Consider the following 7,464-nt stretch of genomic DNA (forward strand, 5'->3'; position numbering starts at 1 on the left):
GTGTACATTTGTATCTGCATCTCTTTTTTCTTTATTTTGACAATTTCCAGCATTAGCAATGAAAATCAGTCATTTTGAGGAAATATAGGCATCACATCCGGTAAAGAAAGAAGGATTCTTTCCCGGCCTTTTAGTACAATGCTTATGATTAACAGTTTTAAAACCTTGGAAACCCAAAATATTGTTAAAATTTTTTATCAAAAATGGAAAATATCCGGTAATGGAAAGAAATTCATTCAACCGTGAAATAACTGATTTGGCAAAGTAAAAGATTACCTAACTTTTTTGGTACATAGTTATAACCTGTATATAATTTTTATCCTAAAATTAGGGTGTTGCGTTTCTATTGACGGTGAGTATATATTACAATATATAAGAACTAAGTATTTGCGTGTTTTTACCCCTCAGAATTCATTTATGTCGTCTATGTAAAATCAACACACTTATAATGTTTTATAGAAGATTATTTCCATTTTTAGAATCATCGGGTCGATATGCATTTAAGAATCTTAAAAATAGTACAAGTAACAGCTTTTTAAAAAGCTTGCCTGACTAAATCAATCAATTTATCAGCATGAGGAGTGATAAACCTTTTAACCATTAATACTTTTGTAGGTTTAAAACATATCCTAACTTAAAGAGCCTGGGTGGTCGTGGCCACTTTTAGACTATTTTTATCTCCTTTAGAAGAAGAGCTCCATTTAAAGATGAATAAAAATAATCAAATTTTAAAACTAATATGTATGAAATTTTTCTTTGTCAAATGAAAGTTGACAGCTAAAGATATCATATCTGAAAATCTAAGTTATATCTGGTGGCTAATTTTTTGTTAATTTGTTGACCCCCCAGCCTCCTTAATATTTTGAGAACCTTGTGAAATTGAAATCTTGATTTTGTTTAACTTGTAGAAGAATCATCTCTACATTTCATACTAAAGGGCTGTTATTTGGGGGGGTGGGGGGGGGGGGTGGGGTGGGGTCTGCCCTTGGGTCTAAATCCTATTATAAAATCTGTCATCAAATCATGCATTGTAAACATTTTAAAAGATGGATATAATTAAATACACATATTTTCTCCTCTGAAGTAAACAGTAGTAATGTGTGTTCATTATTTTTTTTTCCTTAAGAAAAAGGGGGGGGTAGTGACACTATCATATATTGAGAATGAAATAAGTAAATTCAATATTTAGGCCTTTTTGGAAAGAAAAATCCTAGATTTTTCAATGCTTCCTTATTTATTGTGTGCATCTGAACATAGACATGTTAATAGATCATGCATAAGGAGACGATGATTTTGAACTGCGTTGTTTATTATTATTGGACTAGTCCATTTATGGAATATCGGGATACAAATTAGAAAAATCATTTCTTTAGTGTTGCATGCCCATATATACTGAAGTATATGATATGTTGTTTTAAAGAATGATATAAAACTTGTAGATAGAATTTCTGAGGCATTAGAATAAGGTTTTCATGGAAGTTTGCACACCCATTCATACAATAGAACAATCCAAGAAAAAGGCGCGGAGATAGCTTACTAGTGACAATTGGCGCGAAAAGAGCGATTCACCCCTTTCGTAGAATATAAATGGACTGATCCAGTAGTATAGAAATGCAGAAAAAAGAATACACGGACATGTTGAAACGGCGAATCACATGGAATAATATGTTGCATGCAAAAAGAGTAAAAGAAGTAAACACTGCAGTATTTTGCATCAGTAATATCATTCTTTTTTCTGAATATTGTTTCTTTTAAAATGCAGGTAAAGAATTCCAATGTTAATCAGCTTGCACGAAATCTAGTTCTCTAGATATGATCGCACACTTTCGGATCGTGGAAATATCAATCCTTATACAGCCTGACGCCGTGACGTCAGGCAATCACAAGGCTATATGCTGTTATATACCGTATTTTGATCATATGATCAAGTTTTATCCAATCAGAGAGCTTGGAATAATACAGAAAATAAAGAATACAAATCTGTGAACAGGGTGATAAAATATGGATCTTTTTGACTAGTCACGCCCGCCGTGAGCCCTATGCATTGATCAGAAACAAGACGAAACAATCCGTATAAAACAAAGGCCTAACCATTGAAATGCAACACGTCAGTCAAAACTGACCCAATGGTAGGTTATATTCGCTATAAAGAATGTCATTAAAACAAACGACCTGACTTTAATAACAGAGGTTGCTGAAATCCCTGTAATATCAACATATTTGTCAATAACCTGCCTTGTTTATAAATCGTTTGTTATAAAGAAGCATGCTCCTGAGTATCGAATTACTAGTAGTTTGGAGAAGTAAACACCAAATGCATGTGATAGTGGAATATAACTACATAAATAAAGTAAGCTGACGATGGAAAAACTGAAATCATCTCGTTCATCATACAATTTTGTTGTAAATTGGCCCTTCGTCATATATAGTCAATAAAACTTTCAAATATGAAACAGATGAGACAGACTCTCAGGTGTCTTTTACTCTATGTAAGCTAGAAAGCCAAGTTTAGAATGATTCCAATACCCACTTCTCCCAAACTCTTTTGCCCAAATGTAACTAACTGGTTTTGGCTTCAGTTTATTCTTCATTTTAATTATACACATTGAATAATTATACCAACTACTTACTTTACATGGTGATATTTTTTCGGGGAGGGAGATGGGTTTTAAAGGTTTTCTTGGTAGCTACTAGTATACATGTATAATTGTCATAGAAAATCTCAAGGCTATATCGATATCCCATCCTTTCCTGCTTTACTGTTTCTATACTTTAAAAAGGCACAGATTTTCTGTAGGTTTTAAAAGAAGCTAGGATTATAAGATACATTTCTTAACATGATTATTAAACAAGAGGCCCATGGGCCTTATAGGTCACTTGAGAATCATGCAACAACTTTCAAATGATTGATTTTGGTCCATGTTTTAAGCTAGATGCTATGATGGCATTCACAATTTTGAAAGAGGCACCATTACTAATCATAACTTTACACTTAGCAATTGCTTAGTTTGGTTACTTAATACCCATTGGCAGGGTAAGGGAACAAAAATGCATTTCAACTAATCAGTAATATTCAGCAATAATAAGAAGTGCCCCTACCACACATGAACCCCAGACCCTAGGTCCACACACTGCACAATTTTTGAAAAGGCACACTTGCTTATCAAAAATGTTTGATTAATACCAAGGAGCAGATTTCAAACAATTCATTTTCAGTATATAAGTAGACCCCCCTCCCCCTTCTATGGTATCCCAGACCCAGGGGCCTTGTAATTCACATTTCTGGAAGAAAAAACCCTTGCACATCAAAACTGTATAGGTAATTCAACTGCATGGAAGCAGAGAAAAAGATTTTCAAAGATGTAATGCATATTCGCTATATAATCAATAGAGCCCCGCCCTAACACCAGAACCCACCCTAACACCAGAACCCCTGACCCTGGGGACATGAATTTCATAATTTTGGTTGAGGACTCAATGCTCATTGCATTCATGTCAACAGTTTGACTGCTTGGTGTCCAGAAGTAAAGAAGAAGATTTTTAAAGATTTCATTAATTTGTGGTTTTGGCCCACCCCTCAGGCCCCTGGGGGGGGGGGGGGGGGCAGGGGCCATAAAATTCACAATTTCCCTTTACCCATAGATGCTGTAAACCAAATTTGGTTGAAATTGGTTCAGTGGTTTCAGAGAAGAAGCTGAAAATGTTCAAATGTTAACACACGACGGACGATAACGGATAGCAATAGATCACCTGAGTCAACAAGGTATGTTCATCAGTAACACTTACTGTTTGATTGACATAACAACATTTTAAATATATTTTAATCACAATTGATCACAGACAGTTTTCATGAATGGAACAAAAATACTGTTGCAAAATGTGGCTTTAAAATGCTGATTTTCAAACAATGAAAATGTACATGAAAATTAATTTGCATATACATGTACATACACATGAACTCCTTAGTTTCTTATGCAAAAATTATTCTTGTGTCATATTTATGCACAATTTGCTTTGAAAACAATGCACTGCTCTAAATAGTACAAACTATAATAACAGACAATATCGTGAATCTCATGGCACTTTTACATATGATGAAGGTATATTTAAAAGAATGTGGTCTATCATTTGTGTGATTTCTAATCACAATTATCACTAACATAGCCTATGTTATCACAGACCTTCAGACTGTAACATAATGAGGGGATAATAGTATACCCTCTGTGTGTCATTTGCATCCAGATCTTGAAATGTCAGGCCTGTGTATGGTTGGTGTCAGTGTTTAACAATTCACAGCCAAACTACAATTATAAACCTGTCAAAGATTTCTGTTCTAAGACAAGGACTGAATGTGTATCAGACACGGGGAACCATATAAGTCAAGGGAAACCATGCCAATTTTTCTGGGGGGGTTTTCTTCTCTAAAATTTGACCATTGATACAATATGATACATTTACACTGTAATCTCAAAATGCATCAGAATCAATTCAAAAGAAAACTTATTCTTCAAGAAAGATAATTCCATAAAATGACATATTAATAAAATGGTTTAAATTCACACCAAAATACATTGGTCTTTGGGCACAAGAGCCATTAGATTTTTGATGACATTATCATGAAGTCGAATTCAACTAGAACTTGAGAGGCATGAGAGCTATAACAAAACCTTCATTTAGGACAAGCTCCTAATGTTTGCTTCTCTAAATCAGTGTATGGTTCAGATTGTGACTGATTTCAGAAGAGCTTGTGATGCCTCTGTATAATCGAGTCACTGTACAGTTCACAGTTCAGATTGATTCTATATGAGCTTGCAACCTTTCTAAGTAGTTCTGCCACTGTCCCGGGCTCAGTCACATCTTGCATGAGCTAATAATCCTTCTTAGTTGTTGAGTCACTGTGAGGTTAAGGGTTCAGAAGTATCTCAGATGAGCTCATAATACTTTTGGGTGTGTGGATCATAGTAACAGTTTAAACACGAGTCGTATAACAAGTCTAACTCATCTTCATCTGTTCCATCATCCCGAGTTGATGGTGCATAAATCTGCTCATGTGACTTTGTATCTAATAAAATAAAACAAATTCAGAATTATATATCTCATCTTAAACAATAAATTATTTCATGTTCACATTGGGTTACTGCACATACATATATTACCAAAATTAATAAAGTGCCGCGCCACAGCATGATACGCCCGTCAAAAAATTACAATTTTCTTGAACAGTTTAGCGTGCAAGAAAATCACATCAACCTCGATTCTAAGATTTCGATGATTTTTCCATTCCTTAAAATATTTATCCATACCCTGTGATGTAGGCATCAATTATAATAAATATTACATCACTGATAGATTTCTGTGCTGGTTGTGTTAGACCTTGTCAAATGCCCATCATCAAATTAGTTTTAACAACTTAATCTATACCAAATTAATTTTGAAAAGAAAAGGCTGGCCATCAAATGACATATGCTATAAACTGATCAGCAGTTCTTCTGTCTAATCCCCAAAGGATACAGACAAGACTACTTGATCAGAGTGATTGAGACAGCTAGCCTTTCTACATTGAACTCATTAATTAATCTTTAACTGGATGCTTGTCAAACCTTCTACCAAGAGAAAGATCAATGTTATAATTTTAATAAAATACTAAAGATTTTTTTTTTGGTTGAGATTTAATGTCGGACAGGTTTTAATATGTAATTCATATGGACATGCTGATTCCACCCCACCCCAAAAAATTAGTTTTTAAATTAATAATATTACATGTACATAATATCAGATTAGTCTATTATGCAATATCAAAAGTTTTAATTACTTTTCATCAAATATATAAAACTTAAGCTATCAACAAGAGCTATTTTTAATAAAACAGGCTTACCCATTTGCCCAATACTCAAGGGATATAGATAACACCAATGCTAGCTCCTCGCACTCAAAACCCATTAATTTCTCTCTAATTTGACATGCAATTTTCTGTTATCAAAATTCTTCTTGACCAGTGCTTGATAATTACACTCATGGGAGAGGCAGGATTTACTGACATACATTATATTTGTTATAGATTGCTGTCAAGTATAAGAGAAAAATAAGTATTTTCTATTTAAACTTTTTTAATAAGAAATGCAATACTCATTACATTTTTTATGTGTAAATGAATAGTAAAAAGACACATTTTTTTTTTTAAAAATTCACTTAAATTAAAGGTCACAGTGATCTTGAAATAGGTGGCGACACACCTTCTACCTAAGATGCATGAACTGGCCAAGTTTGATGATTCTAGGTCTTATGGTTTTCTAGTTATGGGCCGGAAAGGATTTTTCCATATTTGGCTATAACTTCTTAAATAAAGGTCAAGACACACACCTTCTACCCAAGATGCATCAGATGACAAAGTTTGTGTCCTAGGCCTAGTAGTATTAAAGTTATATCCATAAGCTAACAGACAACGGATATGACAAACAGACGGACGGACACGAAGCCTATAACATTTTTCGTCCAGTGACCGTATAAAAATATCCTGTATTTTATAAGTGCCAATATCTAGGAGTCGCTGTTATTGTTAACACAGATCCCTACCTTCATGGTGAATTTTTGTGTGATAATGAACAGCTGGATAAATCTTTATCCATAAGAAAGATATGTACCGGGGAACACAATTATAAAAGCAATTTTTCTGTAATGTGACCTCAAACATTCACCAAGGAAAAGGACAAACTTATTTCAAAATTACCTGAAATCACAAAATTTTTTTTAAAAAAATATTTTGTCTCTATCAATAGTTTTCAGCTTTTTTATCATATAATTTCAGTAGATAATCTAACATTATGTTTGTAATTATTAAAGCTTTTTCTAATATAAATTTAGTATATGATCTAATATTTTGTCTGATATCATTATCAAATCTCTGTAATTCCATACACTGCTGTACATACCGCGGATTGGAGGAAGTCAGTGTGTCCGTGCTGACTCCTAACTTCATCTCTGTTGGCTAAAATATCAAAATCATTTCAATTAAATCATAACAAAGTAAAATGTTTTTGTAACAAAGTGTCATGGATGAAAAATTTGGATTCATTAAAAATTAAACTGGTAATATATGATAAGTTCATAAATAAAACTAAAGAGAGTAATAAAACACTTGAATTCATTACAAAATTCTTTGCTGCAACTGTGTTTTACACTTCAGTAATATGTAGATGCTCTTATACACGTTTCCTTTTGCCTGTTACTTCAAAAGTGCAAAACCTTCAACATACATTTAAAAAAATTTCTCACTTAAAAAATAATTTGAACACATGCTACAGAGCAGTGTACTTACAGGTGCCTGCCAGGTGCTGTCTTCATCACTAGTCAGGGTCAGAGTGGGAGAGAAATCGTATAAATTTCTGTGATATGCTTCTAGGACATTTTTTATTGTCATAGCACCTGCTGGGGCTGGGGGAACCATTTATGTAACTCCATGAAACT

Source organism: Saccostrea cucullata, unplaced genomic scaffold (assembly GCF_032062105.1).
Source record: "Saccostrea cucullata isolate Sc308-1 unplaced genomic scaffold, CSIRO_AGI_Scuc_v1 ctg127, whole genome shotgun sequence".
NCBI lineage: Eukaryota > Metazoa > Mollusca > Bivalvia > Ostreida > Ostreidae > Saccostrea > Saccostrea cuccullata.